This window comes from Triticum urartu, chromosome 6A (genome assembly GCF_056163025.1).
Source record: "Triticum urartu cultivar PI428250 chromosome 6A, HENAU_Tu73, whole genome shotgun sequence".
NCBI classification, from domain to species: domain Eukaryota; kingdom Viridiplantae; phylum Streptophyta; class Magnoliopsida; order Poales; family Poaceae; genus Triticum; species Triticum urartu.
In genome coordinates, this window is record NC_141878.1 from 384,394,604 (window position 1) to 384,401,796 (window position 7,193).

The following is a 7,193-nucleotide window of genomic DNA, read 5'->3' on the forward strand; positions in this document are numbered from 1 at the left end:
ATCTCCCGGGGATAAGGTGAAACTGCAAGGCAGCCGGCCTTATCAGACATTCCCTGAATGCAAGTTGCTTCAGTCAACCAGGAAAGATCATGACAATTAGACCAATTTGAGATTGGATTAGTGTCATCTATCTCCCTGGTAATGAACTGAAAAAGAGACTGTCACCGCTGAGAATGAGACGACACAGGTTGTGGTTCTTCTCCGGCATACGCTAGCTGCTGGAACCCACTGAGTTCAAGTCCGAAAAAGGATTGGACTCTGCAACATCGACCGACGTGACGCTATACCGGAAGACTAAAGAAATGTATGTATTTTAGTCACATGAATTTTGCGAATTGAAAATTGGGGCAAATTGACTCAGTTATATTTTCCGATAAAAGGTTTCCCCCGAGCCCCCTTCCAAAAGGAATAGAAGGTGAAAGCTAGACCTATTCGTTCGATAAAGTCTAGCTTTGTCAACTATTTGAAAAGGAAGATTCGAACAGGAAACTAATTTAACGGAAAAGAAAGCTAAGCTCAAGACAGGACTAGAGGAGTGCGCTCCACTCCGAGAGATCTTGTTCCCCCTCTTCGGTAGATCTATCCTCATCTCTACGGTTCCCAGTAGCCACTCAGTTGCTCTAGTCACGCCTCTTGGATTCACTCCTCGAGGCTAGGAACAGTCCTTCGGCATCGGGTCGATACGCCTTAAGGGGCATGTCTCCCCTATCCAGGGCATAGTCAGAAAGAATATGCTTAACTAGGATGGCTTGTCGAGTGCATGCAGGGAGGACAATGAGTGTGTCGTCTGTGTATTGAAGGACCGGATATTCAGTCTATCCAATGCAAGGAAAAGGTAAGTCAAGCATGCCTTGTTGGAAAGCGTCATTAATTGCTGCCTGAAGTAACTCTGCTGCAAGGACAAAGATTAGCGGAAAAAGCAGGTCCCCTTGTCTGACCCCGCATCTGCAAGGGAATTCTTGGCTGGGCATGCCATTAAGGAGGACTGATGATTGGCCAGAGGAGAATAGGCAATTAATCTAGGATATCCATCGATCATTGAAGCCCATATGACGCATTATGTTAATCATTGGCTCATGCGCTACTGTATCAAATGCTTTGGCAAAATCAAGCTTGAGGAGAATGATCTCCCAAATAGACGCATGGCATTGATGAATGTAGTCGTAGGCCCATGCGAGGCAGTCTTGGATGGTTCTCCCCTTAAGGAAGCCATATTGGTTGCGCTGTACCAGTTGTAAAATTATGCATTGCAATCTATTGGCTAGGAGCTTCGTCAATAGTTTCAGACAGCAATTAAGTAGGGTGATCGGCCTATAGTCATTGACTAATGTGGGCACATTTACCTTGGGGATCATAGTAATGAGGCCATCATTGACGCTGGTGATTTCAAGATTTCCTTCATAGAATTGCGAGCAAAGTGAGTAAAAATCATGTTTGATGATCGGCCAGCAGGCTTTGAGAAAAGCTCCACTGAAACCATCAGGTCCAAGGGCACGATCAGGTGGCATTTCCTTGACAACTCCATCGATTTCTTCCGGAGTGAATGGTTCAGTGAGGAGGTTAAGATTATTTGCTCGTTGGATTAATGAAGGCAAGTCAAACTTCATATCACATTGTGCAGTGGTCCCCAATCTGGTTTTGTATGTGGAGTGTAAGAGCTCTTCCTTACCAGGGTGGTCCTCAACCACATGATCATCCTTAGTGCGGAACAAAGCAATGTTGTTCTTATGATATCTTTCTGTAGCAATCGCTTGAAAAAACTTAGTGTTCTCGTCTCCAAACTTGATCCAACGGATGAGGGAGTCCTGGACTAAGGGGTCCTCGAGCGTCTCGCCTATTGGACATGGGCCGGACTAATGGGCTATGAAGATACAAGACCGAAGATTCTCTCACCCGTGTCCGGATGGGACTCTCCTTGGCGTGGATGGCAAGGTTGGCGTTCGGATAAGAAGATTCCTCTCTCTGTAACCAACTTTGTACAACCCTAGTCCCCTCCGGTGTCTATATAAACCGGAGGTTTAGTCCGTAGAGGCAATCATAGTCATATAGGCTAGACTTCTAGGGTTGTAGCCATTATGATCTCGTGGTAGATCAACTCTTGTAACCCCCATACTCATCAATATTAATCAAGCAGGACGTAGGGTATTAGCTCCATCAAGAGGGCCCGAACCTGGGTAAAACTTTGTGTCCCTTGTCTCCTGATACCATCAACCACAGACGCACAGTTCGGGACCCCCTACCCGAGATCCACTGGTTTTGACACCGACATTGGTGCTTTCGTTGAGAGTTCCGCTGCATCGTCTTCAAGAGGTTCGATGGCCCCGTCAATCATCTATAATAATGTTGTCTGGGGGAGTTTTTCTCCTCGGACAGATCTTCGTATTCAGCGGCGTCGCACTGCGGGCCAACTCGCTTGGCCATCTAGAGCAGATCAAAAGCTACGCCGCTGGCCATCAGGTCAGGTTTGGAAGCTTGAACTACGTTATTGATACCCGAGAGACATGATCTTCGACGGGTTCGAGCCCACGGCAGCCGCTCCCTGTCACCGCGATGAGCATGACCTAAATCTGTCATCGGACCATACCCAGGAGATAGCACCTGTGAGTGCTTCGGCACTAAATCCGGAGCAGATTGCACCACTCGAGGACGGGAAGCTCAACCCCGGCACGGGAGCCACAGACTCAGCGATGCTCGAGCCGCACACAGACCCAACCTCGAACATGACCTGCGTCATCGGAACCTCGGATTTTTCTCCGGCCACAGGTTCATCGGAACCTTTAAGCGATGGGCTGAACTCATTAAAATCCCTCTCCTTAGTAGGGGACTCACAGCTGAATTATATCCGACTCTAACTAAGGGCTGCTGACGGAGAATATCGCTTCCCACCCACGTCCCACTTCATAGCCATTGTCGAGGACTTAGCCGACATGCTCGATTACGGCTCCGAAGACATCGATGGTATGGATAACGATGCTGGAGAAGAGGAGGCCCAAAAACCGCCGCTTACCACAGACTGGACGGCCACCTCCTCTTATGGCGTGTACATGGTGGATACACCCAAAGAGAATAGCGACGACGACAAGGAAGACCTAGTTGAGGGTAAACCTCCTGAGATACAACCAAAGCGTCGACATCAGCGGTGCCGCTCCAAGTCACGCCGTGGAAAAGACAGCAATACCGGCACAGGAGAAAACAATACTCTGGACAATGCCGAAGACAATGAAGACCCCGTTGAGCCAATTTCAGAACAAGACAAACGGGAAAACAGGCAAGTTAGCCCTGTTGAACAGGCCATAAACAAAGACTCGGAGGACAGTAATTATCTTCCGCTCTCCGAGGATGAGGTGAGCCTCGGCAACGAGGATTTTATCGTGCCTGAGGAACCTCTCGAGCAGGAGCGCTTCAAGCACCGGCTAATAGCCACTGCAAGGAGCCTGAAAAAGAAGCAGCAGCAGCTTCAAGCTGACAAAGATCTGCTCAACGATAGATGGACTCATGTCCTGGCAGCCGAGGAATACGGCCTCGAGCGCGCAGCCAAAAGTTATCCAAGCGCAAATTGCTACCTCAGTTCGATGACGAGGCGCTGGAGCCCGTACCATCATCACGCAATGCAGCTGACCTACCACCACGTGGCCGGGACAAAGCGGCAACTCAAGCCTAACACCATCCCGTACTACCTCACCATAAAGGCAGAGATAAAACAGCTCGGGGACATACATATGACATGCGGCATGACTTGGATAGTAGAGCAGGTCCGAACAGATCGATCAATGGATCGCGGGGGCGTGCCCCGGCACACGACAGCGGCTACCTAGTCGGACGCAACAATCATAATCATGCCCGGGCTGAGAACCGCAGACGGACTCCATCCGAGCTACGTCGCGACGTGGCCCGATATAGAGGCGCTGCACACCCCCTTTGCTTCAGTGACGAGGTAATGGAGCACGAATTCCCAGAAGGGTTTAAACCCGTAAATATCGAATCAAATGATGGGACAACAGACCTCGCTGTATGGATCGAGGATTTTCTTCTCCATATTCATATGGCCTGCGGTGATGATCTCCATGCCATCAAATACCTCCCACTAAAACTCAAAGGACCAGCTCGGAACTAGTTGAACGGTCTGCCCAAAAACTCCATTAGCAGCTGGGAGGACTTGGAAGAATCTTTCCTTGACAACTTCCATGGTACATATGTTCGACCTCTGGATGCCGACGACTTAAGTCACAAAATTCAACAGCCAGGAGAGTCAGCTAGGAAATTTTGGACTAGGTTCTTAACCAAAAAGAACCAGATCGTCGACTGTCCGGATGCCGAAGCCCTACCGGCCTTTAAACATAGCATCCGGGATGAATAGCTCGCCTGACACCTTGGCCAAGAAAATACGAAGTCCATGGCGGCCCTCACGGCACTCATGACCCGCTTTTGCACGGGTGAAGATAGCTGGCTAGCCCGCAGCACTAACAATGCAAGCAAACCTGGAACCTCGGAAGCCAGAAATAGCAACGGCAAACCCTGACGCAACAGGCACAAGCGTTGAAACAATGGTGACAATACCAATGACACGGCGGTCAACGTCGGATTCAGTGGCTCCAAATCCGGTCAGCGAAAGAAGCCATGTAAAAGAAATAATCAGGGCCCTTCCAGCCTGGACCGCAGACTCGATCATCCATGTCAGATCCATGGCACCCCTGATAAACCAGCCAATCATATTCACTTGAGTTGTTGGGTCTTCAAACAGGCCGGCAAGTTAAATGCCGAATACAAGGAGAAGGGGTCGCAAAGCGAGAATGACGACGAGGAGCCACATCCACCGAACACAGGGGGACAGAAGAAGTTTCTCCCTCAAGTCAAAATGGTGAACATGATATACACTACCCATATCCCCAAGAGGGAGCGCAAGTGCGTGCTCAGGGACGTCTATGCGATAGAGCCAGTTGCCCCAAAATTCAACCCATGGTCGTCATGCATGATCACCTTTGATCGCAGGGACCATCCGACCAGTATCCATCATGGCGGTTCAGCCACACTGGTTCTTGACACAATAATTGGTGGATTCCACCTCACATGAGTCCTCATGGACGCTGGTAGCAGCCTCAACCTTCTCTATCAGGATACAGTGCACAAAATGGGCATCGATCCATCAAGGATCAAGCCCACCAAAACTACCTTTAAAGGAGTTATACCAGGTGTAGAGGCCCGCTGCTCGGGCTCAATCACATTGGAGGTCGTCTTTAGATCTTCGGACAACTTCTGAAGCGAAGAGTTAATCTTTGATATCGTCCCCTAACACAGCGGCTATCACGCACTGCTCGGATGAACCGCGTTTGCCCGATTCAATGCGGTGCCGCACTATGCTTATCTCAAGCTCAAGATGCCCGGACCACGTGGTGTCATAATAGTCAATGGAAACACGGAGCGCTCCCTCCGTACCGAGGAGCACACCGCTGCCCTGGCAGGTGAGGTACAGAGTGGCCTTCACAAGCAGAACCTTAATTTTGCGGCCATGCTCCCGGACACTGTCAAACGAGTTCGGACTACTCTGCGGTGGGACAGTCAAGCTCGTCAAGAGCTCGACTAGCAATTCGACCTCTGTCTCAGTCCTGACCAAGTGGTGGCATAAGCACCGCGCGTACATAACTACGCACTAAAAATACCATGGGCAGAGACGGAAGCATAACCAGACTGTGGTCCACAATATGGCTCGACCTTCCTTGGACACACATACTTTTACTTTTCTTTTTATCCTTTTCAGGTTTCTTTTCTGCGAGCCCCTCTCGATGGCCTTATAACCGGTCCTTTCGAAGGATGGATATACCAAGGTGGCAAGTAGCACGCCTACTCAGCACCCTGGCGAGCCCCTCCACGCCGACGAGCTCCCTCAGCTCCGACCGCCGCGCTGTTCATCCACGCCGACGAACCTCGTACCTCGCGCCAGCTACAGTACCGTGACCCGGATCTGGATCGGGAGCACAGTAAACCCTAGGGTTGACTTTCCCCCTCTCCCCTTATTTTTTTTGCAATTTTCATCATGTCGTATCTCTGCATCCGTAGCCCCGATTTGTGCGTGTAGCATATCAAAATGTTCGTCTCAACGAGTACATCATTTCATCTCATTGCATCATTTTCATTTGAGCTCATTTTGATGCCCGAAATGCTTTTGGAAGAGGGCTATGTGATAAAATTGCCAGATATGTTTCATCAAATAGATATTTGTCATTTTTGCCATGATTATTGTGTGCATGCTATGCTCCTGAGCTCTACACGAGTTTTGTTATATGTCATGCCATCTTTACAGAGGTGCTTGCCATGTATTTTTGTGATATTTGTGGTGACTAGCACAAGCTTGCAAAGTAGCCTAATCGGTAATGCTGATTTCAGGGACTTAGAATTTCACCAAGTCCTTGTCCTGATTTTGTCGTTATGCCATATGTTCATGTTGTTTCCTAGTGATCCGTTCCTCTTTTGAGGATGATCAGTAAGGATGATTTGTTAATATTGTGGTGCTCTATCCATCCATGTCTTTGTTTGCATTTATGGAGCAACCTAGCTTGAGACAATCGAGCTCTACTTTTGCTATATCGTGAATCCTGGCAGATTGTTGACTTGTTAGTGATTTTGCCGAGGATGTTGCTATTGATCCGTGCATGCTATGTTGTTGTTCTTGCCGTGTCTAGCTTCTATGATATGTATTCTTCATGGTTGTATTATTATTTTGTCATGCCATGTTCTGTAGTGAGTGCATCGAGCTCGAAAACATGTCTACTCGTTAACTGATTTGCATGCTTCAGTTTTTCACTATGTCTGAGATCTGTTTATGTTTTTGTCATGTTCACATGCTTGCAATTGTATTTTATTATCCCTTTTGGCTCAAGGTGACTAAGGGACTTTTGTTAAGTGCTTTGAGTAGCTTCATTCCATGCCTTGCTTTGCCATGTTAAGTGCCTGTAGCATGTACTTTTCATGCTCTAAAGAGTGCTTCCTGACTTGTGTTAATTCCAGACTTGTGTTAATTTCACTAAGTCTGAAACCTGTTATCATTTGCATTTTTGCCATGCTTGTTTGAACCTGTTAATGGATGAATTAGCCGTAGCTCAGTGTTCATCTTTTGTCAAGCTTTATGAGTGAATCCCTTCCATGTATTTTGTTGTCATGTTTGAATGTTTTAGCATACTTATCTTGATGCATTTAGA